Raw genomic sequence first — 26,250 nt, 5'->3', positions numbered from 1 at the left:
CCCGGTTCCGTGGCTCAGGGTGGTCAGGCCAGTGGTAGTCCGTTATATTGATTATGTCCGACTACGCCACCCGTGGATTGCGGTTATTAGGAACCGCCGCTGCATGCAGACCGCTGGGGCTGATGAGGTGTGCAGCTATGGTAGTGTGACTCCCCACGGGAAGAGTGCGGCCCCAGGGCAGTATAGTGGATGGTGGGAGTGATGGTAGTGCTGGAGGAGCAAGGAGCACACAGACAACAGGTTGCAGTCCAGGGTCTTTACTAACAGGTAAACTGACCCACAAACAGTCCCAGCTAGGAGGGGACCTGGATGTCTGAGAGCAATGGGGAAATTGGCCCTGGTCAGGGTGAGGGTGTAGGCCTACCGTGCTTTCTGCGCTCCTTCTGACTATCTCCTCCTGATAGGATAACAGCCCACGTTTCCGAGCTTTCGTGCTTTCTCGCCTGTATGGCCTGCGACGTGGGTTCCTTTCTGCTCCCAGCCTTGTACGGCTTTACTGGTCCCTTCGGTTGTGGCAAGGCCTCCAGGCTTCTTAGGCCAAGGAATGTACAGTCCCTTGCGAACTGGTTCTCTGCTGGGGGATGTAGAATCCTTCCAGCCTCAGACACCAAAGTCTGGTAAAATAAGTCTTTATCTGCCAAGACAGGCTCTCTTCGCCTCTTGTCTCTGGCTGGTGGCTCTCTCCTACTGCCACACTTCCTCTTAGGTGCAATCAACTTTCTGTCCCTGCTCCACTGTGGGACACGTCTCAAAGCTGAGACAGGCAATCCAGTTCTCTCTAACCCTGTCCCCAGTACCAGCTTTTATAGGGGCAGCCTGCTCCCCCTACTGGCCTGAGACAGGAGGCATTGCATGCTAATGTTCCCCTGACCAGAGAACCTCCCCCTTGCTCTCAGACACAGCTTTATTACACTTGTGGCATCCAGGCCAGGGTGACACACACACACAATACTCAGCCTCATCAGGAGCATGCCCAGGCGTTGTAGGGAGGTCATACAGGCACGTGGAGGCCACACACAATACTCAGCCTCATCAGGAGCATGCCCAGGCGTTGTAGGGAGGTCATACAGGCACGTGGAGGCCACACACAATACTCCGCCTCATCAGGAGCATGCCCAGGCGTTGTAGGGAGGTCATACAGGCACGTGGAGGTCACAAACAATACTCAGCCTCATCAGGAGCATGCCCAGGCGTTGTAGGGAGGTCATACAGGCACGTGGAGGCCACACACAATACTCAGACTCATCAGGAGCATGCCCAGGCGTTGTAGGGAGGTCATACAGGCACGTGGAGGCCACACACAATACTCAGCCTCATCAGGAGCATGCCCAGGCGTTGTAGGGAGGTCATACAGGCACGTGGAGGCCACACACAATACTGAGACTCATCAGGAGCATGCCCAGGCGTTGTAGGGAGGTCATACAGGCACGTGGAGGTCACACACAATACTCAGCCTCATCAGGAGCATGGCCAGGCGTTGTAGGGAGGTCATACAGGCACGTGGAGGACACACACAATACTCAGCCTCATCAGGAGCATGCCCAGGCATTGTAGGGAGGTCATACAGGCACGTGGAGGCCACACACAATACTCAGCCTCATCAGGAGCATGCCCAGGCATTGTAGGGAGGTCATACAGGCACGTGGAGGCCACACACAATACTGAGCCTCATCAGGAGCATGCCCAGGCATTGTAGGGAGGTCATACAGGCACGTGGAGGACACACACAATACTCAGCCTCATCAGGAGCATGCCCAGGCGTTGTAGGGAGGTCATACAGGCACGTGGAGGCCACACACAATACTCCGCCTCATCAGGAGCATGCCCAGGCGTTGTAGGGAGGTCATACAGGCACGTGGAGGTCACAAACAATACTCAGCCTCATCAGGAGCATGCCCAGGCGTTGTAGGGAGGTCATACAGGCACGTGGAGGCCACACACAATACTCAGACTCATCAGGAGCATGCCCAGGCGTTGTAGGGAGGTCATACAGGCACGTGGAGGCCACACACAATACTGAGACTCATCAGGAGCATGCCCAGGCGTTGTAGGGAGGTCATACAGGCACGTGGAGGTCACACACAATACTCAGCCTCATCAGGAGCATGCCCAGGCGTTGTAGGGAGGTCATACAGGCACGTGGAGGCCACACACAATACTCAGCCTCATCAGGAGCATGCCCAGGCGTTGTAGGGAGGTCATACAGGCACGTGGAGGCCACACACAATACTGAGACTCATCAGGAGCATGCCCAGGCGTTGTAGGGAGGTCATACAGGCACGTGGAGGTCACACACAATACTCAGCCTCATCAGGAGCATGGCCAGGCGTTGTAGGGAGGTCATACAGGCACGTGGAGGACACACACAATACTCAGCCTCATCAGGAGCATGCCCAGGCATTGTAGGGAGGTCATACAGGCACGTGGAGGCCACACACAATACTCAGCCTCATCAGGAGCATGGCCAGGCGTTGTAGGGAGGTCATACAGGCACGTGGAGGACACACACAATACTCAGCCTCATCAGGAGCATGCCCAGGCATTGTAGGGAGGTCATACAGGCACGTGGAGGCCACACACAATACTCAGCCTCATCAGGAGCATGCCCAGGCATTGTAGGGAGGTCATACAGGCACGTGGAGGCCACACACAATACTGAGCCTCATCAGGAGCATGCCCAGGCATTGTAGGGAGGTCATACAGGCACGTGGAGGACACACACAATACTCAGCCTCATCAGGAGCATGGCCAGGCGTTGTAGGGAGGTCATACAGGCACGTGGAGGCCACACACAATACTCAGCCTCATCAGGAGCATGCCCAGGCATTGTAGGGAGGTCATACAGGCACGTGGAGGCCACACACAATACTCAGACTCATCAGGAGCATGCCCAGGCGTTGTAGGGAGGTCATACAGGCACGTGGAGGCCACACACAATACTCAGCCTCATCAGGAGCATGCCCAGGTGTTGTAGGGAGGTCATACAGGCACGTGGAGGCCACACACAATACTCAGCCTCATCAGGAGCATGCCCAGGCGTTGTAGGGAGGTCATACAGGCACGTGGAGGCCACACACAATACTCGGCCTCATCAGGAGCATGCCCAGGCGTTGTAGGGAGGTCATACAGGCAGGTGGAGGCCACACACAATACTCAGCCTCATCAGGAGCATGCCCAGGTGTTGTAGGGGGGTCATACAGGCACGTGGAGGCCACACACAATACTCAGCCTCATCAGGAGCATGCCCAGGCTTTGTAGGGAGGTCATACAGGCACGTGGAGGCCACACACAATACTCAGCCTCATCAGGAGCATGCCCAGGCGTTGTAGGGAGGTCATACAGGCACGTGGAGGCCACACACAATACTCAGCCTCATCAGGAGCATGCCCAGGCGTTGTAGGGAGGTCATACAGGCACGTGGAGGCCACACACAATACTCAACCTCATCAGGAGCATGCCCAGGTGTTGTAGGGAGGTCATACAGGCACGTGGAGGCCACACACAATACTCAGCCTCATCAGGAGCATGCCCAGGCGTTGTAGGGAGGTCATACAGGCACGTGGAGGCCACACACAATACTGAGACTCATCAGGAGCATGCCCAGGCGTTGTAGGAAGGTCATACAGGCACGTGGAGGTCACACACAATACTCAGCCTCATCAGGAGCATGGCCAGGCGTTGTAGGGAGGTCATACAGGCACGTGGAGGACACACACAATACTCAGCCTCATCAGGAGCATGCCCAGGCATTGTAGGGAGGTCATACAGGCACGTGGAGGCCACACACAATACTCAGCCTCATCAGGAGCATGCCCAGGCATTGTAGGGAGGTCATACAGGCACGTGGAGGCCACACACAATACTGAGCCTCATCAGGAGCATGCCCAGGAATTGTAGGGAGGTCATACAGGCACGTGGAGGACACACACAATACTCAGCCTCATCAGGAGCATGGCCAGGCGTTGTAGGGAGGTCATACAGGCACGTGGAGGCCACACACAATACTCAGCCTCATCAGGAGCATGCCCAGGCGTTGTAGGGAGGTCATACAGGCACGTGGAGGCCACACACAATACTCAGCCTCATCAGGAGCATGCCCAGGCGTTGTAGGGAGGTCATACAGGCACGTGGAGGACACACACAATACTCAGCCTCATCAGGAGCATGGCCAGGCGTTGTAGGGAGGTCATACAGGCACGTGGAGGCCACACACAATACTCAGACTCATCAGGAGCATGCCCAGGCGTTGTAGGGAGGTCATACAGGCACGTGGAGGCCACACACAATACTCAGCCTCATCAGGAGCATGCCCAGGTGTTGTAGGGAGGTCATACAGGCACGTGGAGGCCACACACAATACTCAGCCTCATCAGGAGCATGCCCAGGCGTTGTAGGGAGGTCATACAGGCACGTGGAGGCCACACACAATACTCGGCCTCATCAGGAGCATGCCCAGGCGTTGTAGGGAGGTCATACAGGCAGGTGGAGGCCACACACAATACTCGGCCTCATCAGGAGCATGCCCAGGTGTTGTAGGGGGGTCATACAGGCACGTGGAGGCCACACACAATACTCAGCCTCATCAGCAGCATGCCCAGGCGTTGTAGGGAGGTCATACAGGCACGTGGAGGTCACACACAATACTCAGCCTCATCAGGAGCATGCCCAGGCTTTGTAGGGAGGTCATACAGGCACATGGAGGTCACACACAATACTCAGCCTCATCAGGAGCATGCCCAGGCGTTGTAGGGAGGTCATACAGGCACGTGGAGGCCACACACAATACTCAGCCTCATCAGGAGCATGCCCAGGCGTTGTAGGGAGGTCATACAGGCACGTGGAGGCCACACACAATACTCAGCCTCATTGTGACTTGTTTTAAGGACATTACATCACAGTTGGATCAGCCTGTAGTGTTTTTCCACTTTAATTTTGGGGGTGACTCCAAATCCAGGCCTCCATTGGTTAATAAATGTGATTTCCTTGATGATTTTTGTGTGATTTTGTTGTCAGCTCATTCAACTTTGTACAAAACAAAGTATTCAATGAGAATATTTTATTCATTCAGATCTAGGAGGGGTTATTTCAATGTTCCTTTATTTTTTTGAGCAGTGTACAATAGTGACATGGAAATTTTTTTTTCTTTTTTTATATATAGTTTTTAATTTTTTTATTTTTTTTTAATATATAAAACACAGACCTACACTAACTATCCGGCCACCCCTGATCCAGCTCTAGCCAAAAAGTTCAGGATTACTCCGAGCTAGGATCAGGCCCCAAAGTTTTTCCCCAGGCGGGGCCTGGACCAGGCCAGATCAGTCCTCTTATCACCGCTGCTGAAAAACACCCCAAATCCCCCACCCAAGCTAACTAAAACCCCCTATTATACATTATATACAATATATACAGAACACAACCTACACACTCACCATCCAAGGCTCAAGTTCGATGCCGGCAAACCTTCTATCCAGGAGACAGAAATACAAAACAAAAATCTAGTGTGCAAAGACATCAGCCCACCACCAGGATATAGGAGCACTACCGGACTAAGGCACCCTGAAGGAAAATCCCCTCCAGAGACGGGCCGCCCTCCGGGCACCCAGTCCTTCATACTCCAGAGAACATACCTTCACCAGGTCACCTAGGATGTTCCTACAGACTTCATCTACATGGAGGATTTTACTCTGCGTCGAAACTAAAACTCGTGCGTTCCACGTGAAATACCTGACCACTGCGCTGACTATGAATAAAGTGTCTCGGTCCCTTCTCCCAAGGTCTCCGAACGCTCCATAGGCCCACCCGGCATAGGACAGAGTAGCCAGCCGCGGCCAACCAATGGAAGCCCCCACCCTGTTGTACACCTCTGTATTAAAGGGGCAATGAAGCAGGAAGTGCTCCATGCTTTCCAGCACGTTAGCACATGCCTCACGGGGGCAATTCCTGTCCTCGGAGCTCCTGTACTTCAAATTGTCCCTCAAATACAGCTTACCATGGAAGCAGCGCCAACTCAAGTCCCAGTACTTCTTGGGGATCCTGCTAGAATTTAACAAACTCAACCCAACCTCCAGATCCCCACTTCGGCAGTCTTTCAGGACCAATGGACTCTGAAAATGAGAAAGCAAGACCCTCATATCGAGGAGTTTCCTCGGGAGGGACCTCACCTCCCACATTCCCAGACCCCACCGGCGGATCATTTTCAGAACCGGGGTAACGTAAGCCGGCAGATGCCCGTGTGGTGTGCAGAGATCCTTCACTCTTCTCCCTGTCTCCCATTCCTGGAAGAAAGGCTGAAACCATCCCTTGCAGGAGAATACCCACGGAGAAGCCCTCTCTTTCCAGAGGTTTGCCACATTCACTTTCAAGAAGGTGTTCACTAGGAACACCACGGGGTTCACCATATTCAACCCCCCTAGTCTCCTCATGCGGTAAGTGACCTCCCGCTTGACTAGATTCAGTCTGTTTCCCCATAACATCTGGAAGAACAGACTGTAGACCCGTGTCCAGAGAGGCTCTGGCAAGACACAGACGCTGCCCAGGTAGATTAGCAAGGGGAGCAGGAAAACTTTGCACAGGCCAACCCTTTTCCTCAGGGTCAAAGACCAACCCCTCCATTGGTCCACTCTTTGGGCAACACCTTTAATTCTGCCTTCCCAGTTTTTCATGGGGTAATCACCCTGGCCGAATTCGATGCCCAGGACTTTGGCATGTTCTTGGGGTTCGGGGAGGGTGTCCGGAAGATCTAACCCAGGATCTCCGCCTCCCAGCCAGAGACTCTCACACTTATCCTGGTTGACCTTGGACCCAGATGCCTCCGAGTAGCGCTCCACTACTGACATCACCACCACTGCCGCCTCTTGCAAAGAAACAGAGACGGTGACATCGTCCGCGTAGGCCACTGCCCTCAGGATAGCCTCTGGCGCCCCCACGCCAGTCCGCACCCCCGCCAACGGTCCACAATCGATCCTTCTGAGGAAGGGATCAATTGCAAACGCGTAAAGCAAAGGGCTAAGAGGACCACCCTGACGGACACCAGATCCTACCCCGAAAGTTTGTCCAATCCACCCATTTACAAGAGGGAAAGTCTCAGCCCCTGCATACAAGGTCTTAAGCCAGTCCACAAACCCTCCAGGCAGACCATAATAATAATAATAATAATAATTTTTATTTATATAGCGCCAACATATTCCGCAGCACTTTACAATTAAGCGGGGACATGTACAAACAATAAATTCAATACAAGGTGAGACAGTTTAACAGTTACATCAGGAGTGAGGTCCCTGCTCGCAAGCTTACAATCTACATGGAAATGGGGGGACACAATAGGTGGAAAGTGCTTGTTATTTCAGGTCTGGCAATTATAATAAGTCGGGATTATCATATAAAGCTGTATGATCCGGTCATCAGCCTGTATGTTAAAGTGCAATACTCAATTACCGAGTGCAGTTATCGAGTGCATGGAGGGTGTAGAAACAGATGAACAGTAGGGTGCAGATTCTGAATAGTATTTAGGAGGGAACAGGGGAAAGTTAGTTTACTGAGTAGTTGAGGTGGTAGGCTTGTTTAAAGAGATGGGTTTTTAAAGCGCGCTTGAAGACATCGGGGCTAGGCATCAATCGGATCGTCTGGGGTAGAGCATTCCAGAGAACTGGTGCAGCACGAGAGAAGTCTGGGAGACGGAGGTGTGAGGTTCGGATTATGGGGGATGTTAGCCTTAGGTCATTTGTGGAACGGAGGGCACGTGTAGGACGATAGACTGAGATGAGAGAGGAGATATAAGGTGGTGCAGAACTGTAGAGAGCTTTGTGGGTGAGAGCAATGAGTTTATATTGGACCCTGTAGTGAATGGGTAACCAGTGTAATGACTGGCACAAGGTGGAGGCATCGGTGAAGCGGCTGGACATAAATACGACCCTGGCTGCCGCATTCAGGACAGATTGGAGAGGGGAAATTTTGGTAAGAGGGAGACCGATCAGAAGAGAGTTGCAGTAGTCCAGACGAGAGTGAATAAGAGCGACAGTAAGAGTTTTAGCAGTTTCCAAAGTGAGAAAAGGTCGGATTCTGGAGATGTTTACCATACCTCAAAAGAGTGAACCAGAGGTGCTCATGGTTAACCTGATCAAAGGCTTTTGCCTGATCCAGGGTCAGCAAGAACCCCTTCCAAAGGCCCGCCCTGCCTTGTTCCACGGCCTCGCGGACACCTAGAACAGCACTAAAAGTGCTACGGCCAGGAACGCAACAGTGCTGAACCTCCGAAAGGAGCCGGGGTGTAAACTTCACCAGCCTGTTAAAAAGTATCTTAGCCAAAATCTTCCTCTCCACATTGAGAAGTGCTATGGGACGCCAATTCTCAATGCGTGACGGATCCTTACCCTTTGACAAAATGATCAAAGCTGACCTCCTTAATGATCTCGGCAGAGTGCCCGAGGAGAGACACTCATTAAACACCTGAGTCAAGAGGGGGACCAAAGAGTCCCTAAAGGTCCTAAAGAACTTGGATGTTAAGCCATCCGGACCTGGCGACTTTTTGGGCCTAAGCCCATCGATTACCAGTCTCACTTCCTCTTCTTTGATCGCTTCTGCCAACCCGCCCAGCGAGAGGTCAGCCCCTGGTTCAGGAACAGATTCAGCCAGGAAAGCCGACATCCCGTCACGATCCAGCTCCCTCCTTCCCAAGAGGTGCGAGTAGTAAGAACTGACGACCTCCAAGATCCCTGATCTGGACTTTCTCAGGGACCCCGTACTGTCTATTAGCCCTGTCACTATCTTACTATTCACTGACATCTTACAGTTTCTGTCAGGGTCGGGCGAGCAGTAGCCCCTGTCAAAAACCAAATATGCGTGCCTATCGTACTGACACCTCTTCAGCAAGGACTTCACTCTGGAGATCTCCTCGCGGCTACCTCCAGTCGAGACAAGATGCTCGAGTTTCCTCCTCAGGCTCTGATACAGGCGATCCCTGTTCAGGCTTCTGAGGTTCGAGAATTGACGGAAGAATCTCGCCACCCGATGTTTGAACATCTCCCACCACTCTGACTTAGTGTTACTTAGGCCCAGCAATGGTACCTGGCTCTGAAGGAATTTCTCAAAAGACCGTCTTACAGCATCTTCCTCAAGGAGTGACGAATTCAGCTTCCAATAGCCTCTTCCCATCCGAGGAGTCTCTGTAACATTCAGAGAAAACATAATCAAACAGTGATCGGAGAACTCCACCTCCACAACCGACATCGGTGAAAAGACGGCCTCTTCTTTCAAATAAAACCTGTCTATCCTAGACCTGCACTGACTACCTCTAAAAAAGGTGAATCCCGTGTCGCCCGGGTTGTGCCGGATGTGGACATCCACCAGGCGAGCCTCACTCACTATCCTGTTTAACGCGACACAGTCATAAGCCAGCTGGTCTCCGGAACCTCCTCTATCACAGGATCTCGTGACATTGTTGAAATCCCCTCCAAATACCACCTGCCGACTCGAAAATAAAAAAAGTTTGATATTCAGGAAGAGACATTTGTGGTCCCACTTGGACTGGGGACCATAGATGTTAATGAGCCCGAAGCTCTTGTCCCCCCATGGAGACATCTAGGATCAAGCATCTCCCCATTTCTAATTCGATGACTCGTCTGCATTCAACTGCTGCGGTCTTAAAAAGGACCGCCACCCCGCTGTACGGCTCGGCCGCAAGAGACCAGTAGGAGGGTCCATGCCTCCACTCCTGCCTTGCTTTATGCAAGGTTGATATATCGGTCAACCTGGTCTCCTGCAAAAAACAAAATGTCGGCGTCAAGTTGGCCGAGAAAATGTCGCATCTGACTTTATGCTGCAAACGTTAATAGTGGCCAGCGTCAACGGGGTGGCTGCCGCCATCATAATTGAGGAGGGGATATGGGTAACAGTGTTTCCCAAAACCTTCAATTTCACCATGAAGGTCCAGGCCCCTGACCAGATACCATGGTCATCGAGATTCTTTTGGGGAATATCGGTGACCTCTCCGTATCGACTCACCCAGTTCGTAATGTCCATACAGAAAAGCGACTCGTTACTAGTCAAAACGGTCACTTTCCTGACTGAATCTTGGCAGGTTATTGCCAGGGGAAAGAGACCATGCCATTCGGGGCGACTCGGGGCCAGCTCATGGCGAGACCAGAAAAGCTCAAGGCCCTCCGGTCTCACGAAGCTGACATCGAAGTAGGAGGTCCCGTAGGGATGGATCAAGGCAAAGATGTCATATGCCGCAAAGCCCATCCCCAGCAGGAGCTCAACCACCTTCGACCTATCAGGACAGGCATCCTTGCTTACCCACTGGAGACGGACCACGTTCCTACGGTTACTCCTCTGCCCCGTTGTCGGCAGAGACCAGACAATCTCTGCCCCTCTATCTCGGAAGGCTGAAAGACCATGTCTCTCTATCCAGAAAGACAGATCAACCTCCCTCCCCTCTACAGTGATGGAGCTCTCCCCTCTCCTCAGGGAGTCCAGGAGCTGCTGTTGCAAGTCACCATCCCCAGGGCCACCAGACGAGGGTGCACTACTACCCCCAGCACTGACAGCTCCGGAATAGCTTTGGGCTGATCGGGACCATCGCCTACTTCCCCCCCACCAACACCAATGCTGCTCCCACCATTCACTCCACTACTACTGCCACCATTCGCAGGACCACCACTCCCATCATTCACTCCACTACTTCTCCCACCATTTGCTACACCACTACTCCCACCATTCATTCCACCACTACCCCCACCATTTGCTGCATCACTACTCCCACCATTCTCACTACTCCCACCATTCATTCCACCACTACCCCCACCATTTGCTGCATCACTACTCCCACCATTCCCACTACTCCCACCATTCACTGCACTACTACTCCCTTCATTCACTGCACCACTACTTCCATTCCCTTTACTTGTCACCCGATTACCTCTGCTGTTCTCTGCAACTTCCACAGTCACCTCCAATCCCTTGTGTCTGGTGGTCTCTGCACTCGCACCTGCTGGGCCTGGGGAGGGGAGCACTTCCAGAGACTCCTTTCCCTGCAGCACCACACCCGTTTTCTTTTGGTTGCTGCTGGATTTCTGCAGGTCGTCTCCTGGAGCGCCCCGCCCCCCTACTGCAGCATTTTATTCCTTGTGCTGGGCAGACTGTTTGTTGGGCACTGCTGCCCGCCCTGCACCCACAGATTTTGGGGCCTTACTGTCCTTTTTGGGCGCTGGGGCACACTGCCCCCTTGTCGCAGCAGTGCGCCCAGTATTCTTGGCAGATGTTTTTTTCACATCCCTCCTGGCCTCCCCGGCCCCGGTGATAACCGGCTTAGCCGCAGAGGGCAGGGAGGGAAACTCCACAGAACTCCCTATGTCCGGTGCTGTGAGTACCTCCACAGCCTCGCCCCCTGCACTGTTCCCCGCACAGATGGCAGCATCGCCGGACGTCCTTCTCCTCTCCCCACCTTGCCTCTGGCACGAGCCCACTGCAGAGCCCGTGCCTTTAGGTTTGGTGGGGTTTACACAGGAGGTGGCAGGCGCAACATCAGACATTGGTACATACTTGTAACTCATCACCTCCTGTGAAGCTCCTCCGGTCTTCTTCCTCCTCTTTTTTTTTCTCCTCCACTGGATCGTCCTCCCCGAAGGAAAACCGTGTCAGGTCCACTGGAGACTCCAGCAGTCGGATTTCCCTCAGCAATCCACCTTCCTTTTCCCCCGACACTCCAGCCTCTGCTGTGGGAGTCCTCTGCCCTGCAGGGAGACCACTGGAACTCCGGCTCTGCCCCTCGCAGGCTCCAGCAACTGAGACTCCAGTCACCTCTTCATCCTCCTCCTCCTCTTCACTAAGGACGCCGGCTGGTGGTTCTCCTGAGGTGTTTAACCCCTTCATTTCTGAGAACCGCCGCTGGTTCTTAAACCTCTCCAGGAAGGGACCTGCGCTTTTCTCAATCCCCTCCCGGAGGAGCACTAACCTGACCACCTCGTCTCTGAGGGCTTTAAACCTCTGGGAGGTCGCGGGTCTCTCCTTGTTGGACGCCCGGGTGTTCAGGACCCGGGCCTCCCGCAGCTCCTCTTTCAGCTGTGTTAGTGCTTTGCCGGCGTCCTCATATTCTCACAACATGGCGACCACTCGGGAGGAGAAGGAACTTGTGGACTCGCTGGAACTCATCTCCCCCCAGGATCTTGCTGGGCTCTTGTTCCTAGAGTGCCCCGGTCTCCCTCTCTGGGCGGGTGCTGATCTGTCTCGGGGTTGGAGTAGGTGGGTACGGTCTTCCTCACCATTCCTGATCTCCTCACTCCCTCCTGGGCCGGTTGCTGTAGCTCCATCTCCTCTGCCGGCATAGACCGGGGAGCAGAAGGCTGGGAAGCCATGCCGGCTACCCAGTAAGCCTGCCTCTCCCTGGGGAGAAGAGAGGCAGACGACAACCCTCCTCCTGGAAGTCCTGGAGCTCAGGAGGCAGGTGCTACTCTCAGCAGGGAGAAACTGATTGGGGGCACCTGTCCTACAGTCTCCTCCCCCAGTAATGGCTGATAACAGGGAGTAATAGATTGCAGTCTCCTGTCCTACAGTCACCAAACCCAGTAATGGCTGATAGCAGGGAGTAATAGATTGTAGTCTCCTGTCCTACAGTCACCTCCCCCAGTAATGGCTGATAACAGGGAGTAATAGATTGCATTAGCAGCACAGCACATGGTGCTTGTGACCTTTCGGTTCGGTCCCTCCTCGTCTTCCCGCTATAAACGTGACCTACATATTTCTGAGTGCTGAATGTTCTCCAAATCCAGGCAGCTCAAAAAAGAAAGCCGCATAAAGTCCAGCTCGATGGACAGGCATTCATGGCCCGGGTATGTGGCCGCTTGCCAGGATTCTTACCTTGTAGTTACATAACGCGGTGGTAACATGCGCTGACCGGGGGGCATGGAGGGGCAGCATACCACACATAACTCTGCCCGTCCATTGGACCATGGAGCGCCCCGTGGAGCTCGGGGGAGACGAGCGGCGTCACATTCATGACTTGCACCTCGGGATAGTAACATACAGCGGAGAGCGGCGTCTGCGGTCACAATGTGTACACCAGAGCGAAGGAAAACTTCTACATCTTTCTGCTGGAATTCGGGGCTGATACATTATTGCATCGGTGAGGGGCTGCTGATGTACATAATGCCATTTCATGTGTTGTTCTGGATATGGCCAGTAGATGTCAGTTATCAAGTTAGTGCTGGAGGTGTTCAGTTACGACAGGATAGTGTTAACCAGTTTGGGTCGGCCTCAGTGACAGTTGGAGTCTGAGGGATTACTGGGAGTTAGATTGGCCATTTTAGTTAGTGACAATGAATGGAGATAGCGAGTCAAGAGGACACAGGAGAAAGTACAACAAAAGGGTGTGTGTGTGTCACATATTGGGAGATATTGGACAAACTTATCAGGAAGGTGGATCCGAGCAGGTCAGGCAGTGGGAAAGAGAATGGAGTTACCCGGAGAGGTGGCGCATTCTGCATCAATCTTCATATCTAAACCTGTATCTGTGTCTTTCATCGCTGGTAAAGTTTGTTACTCCCTGTATGTGACTTGCTGTAAGTAAAGAAGTTTTTACATTTTTAAGCTGGTCTGGTTTCCTCCTTCTGAGACTCGGCACCGAGGACGGCGGGTCAGAAGTGAGTATGGAGGTCTCCTCCACGGAAGCACCATGGCACACACACAGGGTCCCCTATTTCTATAGCGGGCCGGGGTTGAAGAATTAGTCACTGAAGCAGATGTGCCACTCACCCATGGCTACCACCCTGCCCCCCCACTACACATCTGCGACCGTTTTTCATCTACATTTTCCTTTTTTTTATTTTTGTTCTTTGTTTTCCACCAAATTCCTCTTTTACGTCGCGCCTATTCTGAAGACGACTTTCCGCTTGTTCGTCGGCTTTTTTCCTCTGTTCTCCATTGGTGGGCACGGCTTTTTGTAATCCAGATGTTTACAGATGATTCACTATTTAAAATTTTTGGGCAAATATTATCGTTGTATATGACATATTAAGCCATCATTGAACTTTTTCCTCTAAGGAGCGGCAAAAAAACCCTAAACAAAATGTGATTTTTGAGCAAAATTCTTTAACCCGCTTGCGCCATTTGAAAGAATGTAACACCAAAAATGTAATGAAAGTCCAAAAAACTAAAAACCATAAACGATGAACCGGCCCTTGTGTTTCTATCGGTCGCCATCACAAGATCTCATGGTGTCAATGAGTAGATACATTCATTGTTCATGTCCTTCTGAGGGTTTGTTACAGTGTAGATAATCAGAGGCACAAACACATCATGGGGACTGACAGCAAGCAGAGATCTGTCATTAAAGAGTCAATGTAGATCGATGGTGAAGCTGAAATTGGAGATATCTGAGAAGGCTTCATTCTGCAGGTCCCTGATGCAGGATCCAGGCACAGAGCAGCATGCTCCATAATACATCCATCCATTCACAGCAACGTGACTGATACATTCTCCCGAATTACATACACATTCCTTCATCCAAGAGCAAATAAAGTCTGAAAAAAATCAATTTTCTACGAGATATTCTGGGAGAGTCTCATACAATGGATTGTCAGATACATCTGTTAATTCCTGTACTCCTGAAAAAAATGCATAAAAAAGGCAAAAAAACAGTGGTTTTATTATAAAGAGGAACAAGAAGCCACATACAGAGGTAAACGAGCCATGTGCAAAGAATCCTGGGAAAAAAATCATTACTCCATATAAACTGAACAAAGGGAGCTGGACTATAAAAAAAGAGATAGTACAACTGAGAATTTATTATAATACTGCTACGATGTACAAGAGTGTAACTACTATAATACTGCTCCTATGTACAAGAATATAACTACTATAATACTGCCCCTATGTACAAGAATATAACTACTATAATACTGCCACCTATGTACAAGAATATAACTACTATAATACTGCCCCCTATGTACAAGAATATAACTACTATAATACTGCTCCTATGTACAAGAATATAACTACTATAATACTGCTTCTATGTACAAGAATATAACTACTATAATACTGCCCCTATGTACAAGAATATAACTACTATAATACTGCTCCTATGTACAAGAATATAACTACTATAATACTGCCCCCTATGTACAAGAATATAACTACTATAATACTGCCCCCTATGTACTAGAATATAGCTACTATAATACTGCCTCTATGTGCAAGAATATAACTACTATAATACTGCTCCTATGCACAAGAATATAACTACTATAATACTGCCCCCTATGTACAAGAATATAACTACTATAATACTGCTCCTATGTACAAGAATATAACTACTATAATACTGCCCCTCTGTACAAGAATATAACTACTATAATACTGCCCCTATGTACAAGAATATAACTACTATAATACTGCCCCCTATGTACAAGAATATAACTACTATAATACTGCTCCTATGTACAAGAATATAACTACTATAATACTGCCCCTCTGTACAAGAATATAACTACTATAATACTGCTCCTATGTACAAGAATATAACTACTATAATACTGCCCCTATGTACAAGAATATAACTACTATAATACTGCCCCCTATGTACTAGAATATAACTACTATAATACTGCTCCTATGTACAAGAATATAACTACTATAATACTGCTCCTATGTACAAGAATATAACTACTATAATACTGCCCCCTATGTACTAGAATATAACTACTATAATACTGCTCCTATGTACAAGAATATAACTACTATAATACTGCTCCTATGTACAAGAATATAACTACTATAATACTGCCCCTATGTACAAGAATATAACTACTATAATACTGCCCCCTATGTACTAGAATATAACTACTATAATACTGCTCCTATGTACAAGAATATAACTACTATAATACTGCCCCTATGTACAAGAATATAACTACTATAATACTGCTCCTATGTACAAGAATATAACTACTATAATACTTCTCCTATATACAAGAATATAACTACTATAATACTGCCCCTATGTACAAGAATATAACTACTATAATACTGCTCCTATGTACAAGAATATAACTACTATAATACTGCCCCTCTGTACAAGAATATAACTACTATAATACTGCTCCTATGTACAAGAATATAACTACTATAATACTTCTCCTATATACAAGAATATAACTACTATAATACTGCCCCTATATACAAGAATATAACTACTATAATACTGCCCCTCTGTACAAGAATGTAACTACTATAATACTGCCCCTATGTACAAGAATATAACTACTATAATACTGCTCCTATGTACAAGAATATAACTACTATAATACTGCCCCTATGTACAAGAATATAACTACTATATTACTGCCCCCTATGTACAAGAATATAACTACTATAATACTGCTCCTATGTACAGGAATATAACTACTATAATACTGCCCCTATGTACAAGAATATAACTACTATAATACTGCTCCTATGTACAAGAATATAACTACTATAATACTGCCCCTCTGTACAAGAATATAACTACTATAATACTGCTCCTATGTACAAGAATATAACTACTATAATACTGCCCCTATGTACAAGAATATAACTACTATAATACTGCCCCCTATGTACTAGAATATAACTACTATAATACTGCTCCTATGTACAAGAATATAACTACTATAATACTGCTCCTATGTACAAGAATATAACTACTATAATACTGCCCCTCTGTACAAGAATATAACTACTATAATACTGCCCCTATGTACAAGAATATAACTACTATAATACTGCTCCTATGTACAAGAATATAACTACTATAATACTTCTCCTATATACAAGAATATAACTACTATAATACTGCCCCTATGTACAAGAATATAACTACTATAATACTGCTCCTATGTACAAGAATATAACTACTATAATACTGCCCCTCTGTACAAGAATATAACTACTATAATACTGCTCCTATGTACAAGAATATAACTACTATAATACTTCTCCTATATACAAGAATATAACTACTATAATACTGCCCCTATGTACAAGAATATAACTACTATAATACTGCCCCTCTGTACAAGAATGTAACTACTATAATACTGCCCCTATGTACAAGAATATAACTACTATAATACTGCTCCTATGTACAAGAATATAACTACTATAATACTGCCCCTATGTACAAGAATATAACTACTATATTACTGCCCCCTATGTACAAGAATATAACTACTATAATACTGCTCCTATGTACAGGAATATAACTACTATAATACTGCCCCTATGTACAAGAATATAACTACTATAATACTGCTCCTATATACAAGAATATAACTACTACAATACTGCTCCTATGTACAAGAATATAACTACTATAATACTGCTCCTATGTACAAGAATATAACTACTATAATACTGCTCCTATGTACAAGAATATAACTACGATAATACTGCTCCTATGTACAAGAATATAATGGTAACCGCGACCAATCAGCAAAGCGGTGTTTAAATTTGGCGGCAATGTTGGTGATTGGTCGCGGGCGGCGGCCGCGACCAATCAGCGAACCGTGTTAGTGAGGACTGGAGAGCGTGTTTAAATTTGGCACCAAAATCGCTGATTAGTCACGTCCAATCAGCAGAGCGGTGTTTAAATTTGGTGCCAATACTGCTGATTGGTTGAGGCCGTCAGCCGCGACTAATCAGCGACTTTGGGGCCAAATTTAAACCCCGCTCTGCATCGTTCTGCTGATTGGTCGCGGTCGCCGGCCTCGACCAATCAGCAGAGCGTTGTTTAAATTTGGCGCCAATCTGGCTGATTGGTCGCGGATGGCGGCCGCGACCAATCAGCAGAGAGGTGTTTAAATTTGGCGCCAAAATCGCTGATTGGTCACGGGCGGCGGCCGCGACCAATCAGCGAACCGTGTTAGTGAGGAATGGAGAGCGTGTTTAAATTTGGCACCAAAATCGCTGATTAGTCGCGGCCGGCGACCAATCAGCAGAGCGTTGTTTAAATTTGGCGCCAATCTCGCTGATTGTTCGCGGCTGACGGCCGCGACCAATCAGCAGAGCGTTGTTTAAATTTGGCGCCAATCTCGCTGATTGTTCGCTGCTGATGGCCGCGACCAATCAGCAGAGCGGTGTTTAAATTTGGTGCCAATACTGCTGATTGGTCGAGGCCGCCGGCCGCGACCAATCAGCGATTTTGGCGCAAAATTTAAACAACGCTCTGCTGATTGGTCGCGGCCGTCAGCCGCGACTAATCAGCGACTTTGGGGCCAAATTTAAACCCCGCTCTGCATCGCTCTGCTGATTGGTCGCGGTCGCCGGCCTCGACCAATCAGCAGAGCGTTGTTTAAATTTGGTACCAATCTCGCTGATTGTTCGCGGCTGACGGCCGCGACCAATCAGCAGAGCGTTGTTTAAATTTGGCGCCAATCTCGCTGATTGGTCGCGGCTGGCGTCCGCGACCAATTAGCACAGCAGTGTTTAAATGTCGCGGAAAGATCGCTGATTGGTCGCGGCCGCTATTTAAATGTGGCGCCCAAATCGGTGATTGGTCGCGGGCAGCGGCCGCGACCAATCAGCAGAGCGGTGTTTAACTTTAGCGCCAAGATCACTGATTGGTCTCGTGCGGAGAGCGCGACCAATCAGCGAATCGTATTGGTGAGGAGCGGGGAGCGGAATCGTATTAGTGAGGACCGGGGAGCGGCGCTGCCTGTGCGGATACTTCCACTCCGAGAAGCCGGGAGATGAGCGACTGCTCGCAGCAGAAGTATCCCGACCCGCAGCGCCGCTCCCCGGTCCTCCCTTCACACCCTAGCCGCTGATCTCCCCACAGTATCCGCATGGTGTTACAAAGGTCCGGACATTTGTGTGAAAAATCGCTGATTGGTCGCTGGCGCTGCCCGCAACCAATCACCGATCTTGGCTCCACATTTAAACATCGCTGTGCTGATTGGTCGCGGCCGATATTTGAATTTGGCGCCCAAATCGGTGATTGGTCGCGGGCAGCGCTCTCCGCACGCGACCAATCAGTGATCTTGGCGCTAAAGTTAAACACCGCTGCGCTGATTGGTCGCCGACGCTGTGCACGACCAATCACCGATTTGGGCGGCACATTTAAATATCGTCCGCGACCAATCAGTACAGCAGTGTTTAAATGTGGAGCCAAGATCGGTGATTGGTCGCGGACGATATTTAAATTTGGCGCCCAAATTGGTGATTGGTCGCGGGCAGCGCCAGCGACCAATCAGTGCTTTTTAACACAAATATCCGGACCTTTGTAACACCATGCAGATACTGTGGGGACATCAGCGGCTAGGGTGTGAAGGGAGGACCGGGGAGCGGCGCTGCGGGTCGGGATGTTTCTGCTCCGAGCGCCCGCTCATGTACCGGGTTCTCGGAGCGGAAGTATCCGCACAGGCATGCGGCTAGGGCGTGAAGGGAGGCCCGGGGAGCGGCGCTGCGGGTCCAATTGGTCGCGGCCGCTATTTAAATGTGCCGCACAAATCGTTGATTGGTCGCGGACTTGGCCCACGACCAATCACTGATCTTGCGGCCAAAGTTAAACACTACTGTGCTGATTGGTCGCGGACGCTGACCGCGACCAATCACCGATTTGGGCGCCAAATTTAAATATCGGCCGCGACCAATCACCGATTTGGGTGCCAAATTTAAATATCGGCCGCGACCAATCACCGATCTTGGCTCCACATTTAAACACCGCTGTGGTGATTGGTCGCGGCCGATATTTAAATTTGGCGCCCAAATCGGTGATTGGTCGCGGCCGATATTTAAATTTGGCGCCCAAATCGGTGATTGGTCGCAGTCAGCGTCCGCGACCAATCAGCACAATAGTGTTTAAGTTTTGCGCTAAGATCAGTGATTGGTCGGGTCCGAAGACCGCGACCAATCAGCGAATCGTCTTGGTGAGGACGGGGAGCGGCGCTGCCTGTGCGGGTACTTACGCTGCGAGAACCCGGGACATAGCGGGCGCTCGCAGCAGAAGTATCCCGACCCGCAGCGCCGCTCCCCAGTCCTCCCTTCCGCATGGAGGTCAACGGCGCCGGCGGTCCTTCCGCTGCTACCGGCCGGGAGATGAGCGCCTCGCGCCGCTCATCTCCCGACTGCATCTCCGTCCCGCAGATGGGTCCGCCGGTCGGGTTCCTTCTGCTGTTGCCGGCCGGGAGATGAGCGCCTCGCGCCGGTCATCTCCCGGCTGTATCGCCGCTGAGCTCCGTCCCGCAGATGAGCCGCTAACGGGCGCCATCTTTTTTCAGAAATCCCGCGGCGGTGATTGGCCGCTGCCGGACCAATGAGCGACGCGGGATTTCCTGGACAGACAGACACACAGACACACAGACAGACACACAGACACACAGACAGACGGGATAAGACGATTATATATATAGATAATACTGCCCCTATGTACAAGAATATAACTACTATAATACTGCCCCCTATGTACAAGAATATAACTACTATAATACTGCCCCCTATGTACAAGAATATAACCACTATAATACTGCTCCTATGTACAAGAATATAACTACTATAATACTGCACCTATGTACAAGAATATAACTACTATAATACTTCCCCTATGTAGAAGAATATAACTACTATAATACTGCCCCCTATGTACAAGAATATAACTACTATAATACTGCCCCCTATGTACAAGAATATAACTACTATAATACTGCCCCCTATGTACAAGAATATAACCACTATAATACTGCTCCTATGTAGAAGAATATAACTACTATAATACTGCACCTATGTACAAGAATATAACTACTATAATACTTCCCCTATGTAGAAGAATATAACTACTATAATACTGCCCCCTATGTACAGGAATATAACTACTATAATACTGCCCCCTATGTACAAGAATATAACTACTATAATACTGCCCCTATGTACAAGAATATAACTACTATAATACTGCTCCGATGTACAAGAATATAACTACTATAATACTGCCCCTATGTACAAGAATATAACTACTATAATACTGCTCCTATGTACAAGAATATAACTACTATAATACTGCCTCCTATGTACAAGAATATAACTACTATAATACTGCCCCTATGTACAAGAATATAACTACTATAATACTGCCCCTATGTACAAGAATATAACTACTATAATACTGCCCCTATGTACAAGAATATAACTACTATAATACTGCCCCCTATGTACAACAATATAACTACTATAATACTGCCCCTATGTACAAGAATATAACTACTATAATACTGCCCCTATGTACAAGAATATAACTACTATAATACTGCTCCGACGTACAAGAATATAACTACTATAATACTGCCCCTATGTGCAAGAATATAACTACTATAATACTGCCCCTATGTACAAGAATATAACTACTATAATACTGCCCCTATGTACAAGAATATAACTACTATAATACTGCTCCTATGTACAAGAATATAACTACTATAATACTGCCTCCTATGTACAAGAATATAACTACCGTATTTTTCGGACTAAAAGACGCACTTTTTTCCTCCAAAATTTTGGAGAAAAGTGGGGGGGTGCGTCTTATAGTCCGAATACTATCTCCCTGTGTATACTGTGGCTCTGCGTGGTAGGAGGTCTGGGGGAGCAGCAGCGGGGGATCAACGGGGCACAGGAGGCTGCAGCCAACTGCTGCAGCCTGCGCTGTGCCCGCTACTAAAGAAAATGAATATTCCTTAATAGCTGGCACACTGTACCGCAATGCGGCTCCTGCTGCTCTTTGTGGTCCATGTGCCTGCTATTAAAGCTCATGAATATTCCCTACAACCCACTCCCATGGGTTGTAGTGAATATCCATGGTCTTTAATAGCAGGCACACAGAGCGCAGCAGGAGCCGCGCTGTGGTACAGTGTGCTGGCTATTAAGGAACATGAATATTCCCTGCTCCCCACGCCCATGCGGTATAATACTGCTCCTATGTACAAGAATATAACTACTATGATACTGCCCCTATGTACAAGAATATGACTACTATAATACTGCTCCTTTGTACAAGTATATAACTACTATAATACTGCTCCTATGTACAAGAATATAACTGCTATAATACTGCCCCTATGTACAAGAATATAACTACTATAATACTGCCCCTATGTACAAGAATATAACTACTATAATACTGCTTCTATGTACAAGAATATAACTACTATAATACTGCCCCTATGTACAAGAATATAACTACTATAATACTGCTCCTGTGTACAAGAATATAACTGCTATAATACTGCCCCTATGTACAAGAATATAACTACTATAATACTGCTCCTATGTATAAGTATATAACTACTATAATACTGCTCCTATGTACAAGAATATAACTGCTATAATACTGCCCCTATGTACAAGAATATAACTACTATAATACTGCCCCCTATGTACAAGAATATAACTACTATAATACTGCTCCTATGTACAAGAATATAACTATTATAATACTGCTCCCTATGTACAAGAATATAACTACTATAATACTGCCCCCTATGTACAAGAATATAACTACTATAATACTGCTCCTATGTACAAGAATATAACTATTATAATACTGCTCCCTATGTACAAGAATATAACTGCTATAATACTGCCCCTATGTACAAGAATATAACTACTATAATACTGCCCCCTATGTACAAGAATATAACTACTATAATACTGCTCCTATGTACAAGAATATAACTATTATAATACTGCTCCTATGTACAAGAATATAACTGCTATAATACTGCCCCCTATGTACAAGAATATAACTACTATAATACTGCCCCCTATGTACAAGAATATAACTACTATAATACTGCTCCTATGTACAAGAATATAACTACTATAATACTGCCCCCTATGTACAAGAATATAACTACTATGATACTGCTCCTATGTACAAGAATATAACTACTATGATACTGCCTCTATGTACAAGAATATAACCACTATAATACAGCCCCCTATGTACAAGAATATAACTACTATAATACTGCTCCTATGTACAAGAATATAACTACTATAATACTGCCCCCTATGTACAAGAATATAACTACTATAATACTGCCCACTATGTACAAGAATATAACTACTATAATACTGCCCACTATGTACAAGAATATAACTACTATAATACTGCTCCTATGTACAAGAATATAACTACTATAATACTGCCCACTATGTACAAGAATATAACTACTATAATACTGCCCCTATGTACAAGAATATAACTACTATGATACTGCCCCCTATGTACAAGAATATAACTACTATAATACTGCCCCTATGTACAAGAATATAACTACTATGATACTGCTCCTATGTACAAGAATATAACTACTATAATACTGCCCCTATGTACAAGAATATAACTACTATGATACTGCCTCTATGTACAAGAACTGACTCTCATCAGAAATCCATTAAAATTATTTCTTTCTTTATTTCATGTGAGTAAATCTTGCAGATCTCCACCCCAAGTGTCATGTGATCTGTTAGACTCTACGCGTTTCGGATTACTTCTTCACGTGACTAACAATACCTTCCCTTCATTTTTATACCTGTGTCTGAGTTTTTTGCAGCTGCGTCACAAAATCCCAATTAAAGGAGGAAAAGGTAGTAAAAAACCGTACAATCCTGTGGAGAGAAGGCTGCTCACAGAATGTATATAGCATATCCGCAGAACATAGCTCCGCCCTTATTAAGTAAAGCTGCAGTGTAAAGCACAGGGGCATCCAACCACAATGATGAGGCGATAAGTGGGTTTTAGACTACCTGTGGCTGATGAGAGCTGCGCCATGATGGAGCAGGAGGCAGCGTATAGTGGTGGCCTATAGAATAAATCATGTCCAGTTACATATAATGCCCGGTCGTACGTCACGTATTACAGTATGTGAGAGCAGGATGTGGCGGTTATACGGGAGCAGTGGATACATTGTGACACAGCATAGACTGTATATAGAGGAGATGGCGATCCGGCTGTGCGGCACATGGACATGCAGCGTTCTCAGGAGCACAGCTGGATGCAGAGCAGAGGTTACAGCGAATGTGCGGAAGCTGAGCGCGGCTTCTGTGCAGTAAGTGCTCGTCCATTATGTGCTTCACCCCATGAAGTCGTGTTTGCTCCATCAACAGATGGAAGATTTTAGACGCCTGTCAAGAAAAAAAATGAATGTCAGAGCGTATCAAGGAAACGCGCAGAAATGGCCAAATGGACACAAGGGTTAAATTAGGAAAACTGAAGTATCGGCATCTGATGACTGCACATTCATGCCATCCCCAATTTTAGTATTTTTGGCATGGACCTTGATTACCAAATACATGGGAATTCGCTCCAGAACAATCAGGACAGAGGAGCTTATGCAAACTCTGCAATACTAGGGGCTTCACGAGGAGTGGTACTCATGATGGGGGCTGCACAAGGAGTAATACCCGTGATGGGGGCTTCACGAGGAGTGGTGCTCATGATTGGGGCTTCATACGGAGTAATACCCATGATGTCAGCTTCACTAGGAGTAATACTTATGACCGGAGCTTCACGAGGAGTGGTTCTCATGATGGGGGCTTCACACGGAGTAATACCCATGATGTCAGCTTCACTAGGAGTAATGCTTACGATGGGGGCTTCACGAGGAGTGGTGCTCATGATGGGGGCTTCATACGGAGTAATACCATTGATGTCAGCTTCACTAGGAGTAATACTTACGATGGGGGCTTCACGAGGAGTGGTGCTCATGATTGGGGCTTCATGAGGAGTAATACCCATGATGTCAGCTTCACTAGGAGTAATACTTATTACGGGAGCTTCACAAGGAGTGGTTCTCATGCTGGGGGCTTCACTAGGAGTAATACTTATGATGGGAGCTTCACAAGGAGTGGTTCTCATGATGGGGCCTTCACAAGGAGTAATACCCATGATGTGGGCTTCAAGAGGAGTGGTGCTCATGACTGGGGCTTCATGAGGAGTAATACTTATGACGGCAGCTTCACGAGGAGTGGTTCTCATGATGGGGGCTTCACAAGGAGTAATACCCATGATGTCGGCTTCAAGAGGAGTGGTGCTCATGATTGGGGCCTCACATGGAGTAATACCCATGATGTCAGCTTCACTAGGAGTAATGCTTACGATGGGGGCTTAACAAGGAGTGGTGCTCATGATGGGAGCTTCACGTGGAGTGGTCCTCATGATGGGGGCTTCACAAGGATTAATACTCATAATGTCAGCTTAAGGCTCCATTCAGACGTCTGTGTGGCATGTATGTGTCGTATCCATTTTTTTTTACTGATACCACATTTACCCATTATAACCTATGCTGCTATGCCCATGGACCGTGTGTCTATGCAAAACACACAGAGACATGTTTGTTTGTTTTTTACAGGATGGGTGACAAGGGTCAATACAAGTCTATGAGTCCAGGACACGGGTGACATCAGTGTGTCGTCCATGTGTTGTCCGTGTTTAACATTGCAAAATATAGGAGAAACTTTGTCATTTCTTTCTTTCTTCCTCTCATACCGGAAAAACCCTGATGACTGATGGTAAAAATGAACACACTGATGACACCGGTACCAGTTTTTCACGTACATGTTGTATATGAACATGTGAAGGAGACCTAATAAGTAGTAATGCTTGTAATGGTGTCTTCACAGGGAGTAGTGCTTATGATTGGGCTTCACGAGGAGTGGTGCTCATGGATTCAACTTTACGAGGAGTAATTCTTAAGATTGGGGATTTACGAGGTGGTGTTCATGATGTGATGATGTCTGTTTCACTATGAGTAATGCTCGCAATGTCGGCTTCACAAGGAATAGTGCTAATGATGGGGATTCACGAGGAGTAATGTTCATGATGTCGGATTCATGAGGAGCGGTGCACATGATGAAGGTTCACGAGGAGTAGTACCCATGATGTCAACTTCATGAATCGTAATGCTTATGATGGTGTCTTCATGAGGAGTGGTGTTCATGTTGGGGGCTTCACGGGGAATAGTGCTCACGATGTTGGCTTCAACGGGAGTAGTGCTTATGATGGGGGCTTCATGAGGAGTAATGCTCATGGTTTTGGCTTCACGAGGAGTGGTGCTCAGGATGGAGGCTTTACAAGGCGTAATGTTCACGATGTCAGCTTCACAATGAGTAATGCTCATCAGGTCGGCTTCATGAGGAGTAATGCTCATGATGGGAGCTTCACAAGGATTAATGCTCACGATGGGAGATTCATAAGGAGCAACGCACAAGATCTGGTATTTACGA

Source organism: Phyllobates terribilis, unplaced genomic scaffold (assembly GCF_046119375.1).
Source record: "Phyllobates terribilis strain yellow unplaced genomic scaffold, ASM4611937v1 Scaffold_3__8_contigs__length_932513732, whole genome shotgun sequence".
Lineage (NCBI taxonomy): Eukaryota > Metazoa > Chordata > Amphibia > Anura > Dendrobatidae > Phyllobates > Phyllobates terribilis.
The sequence above is the reverse complement of the archived record's forward strand: the minus strand, read 5'-3'. Positions refer to the sequence as shown.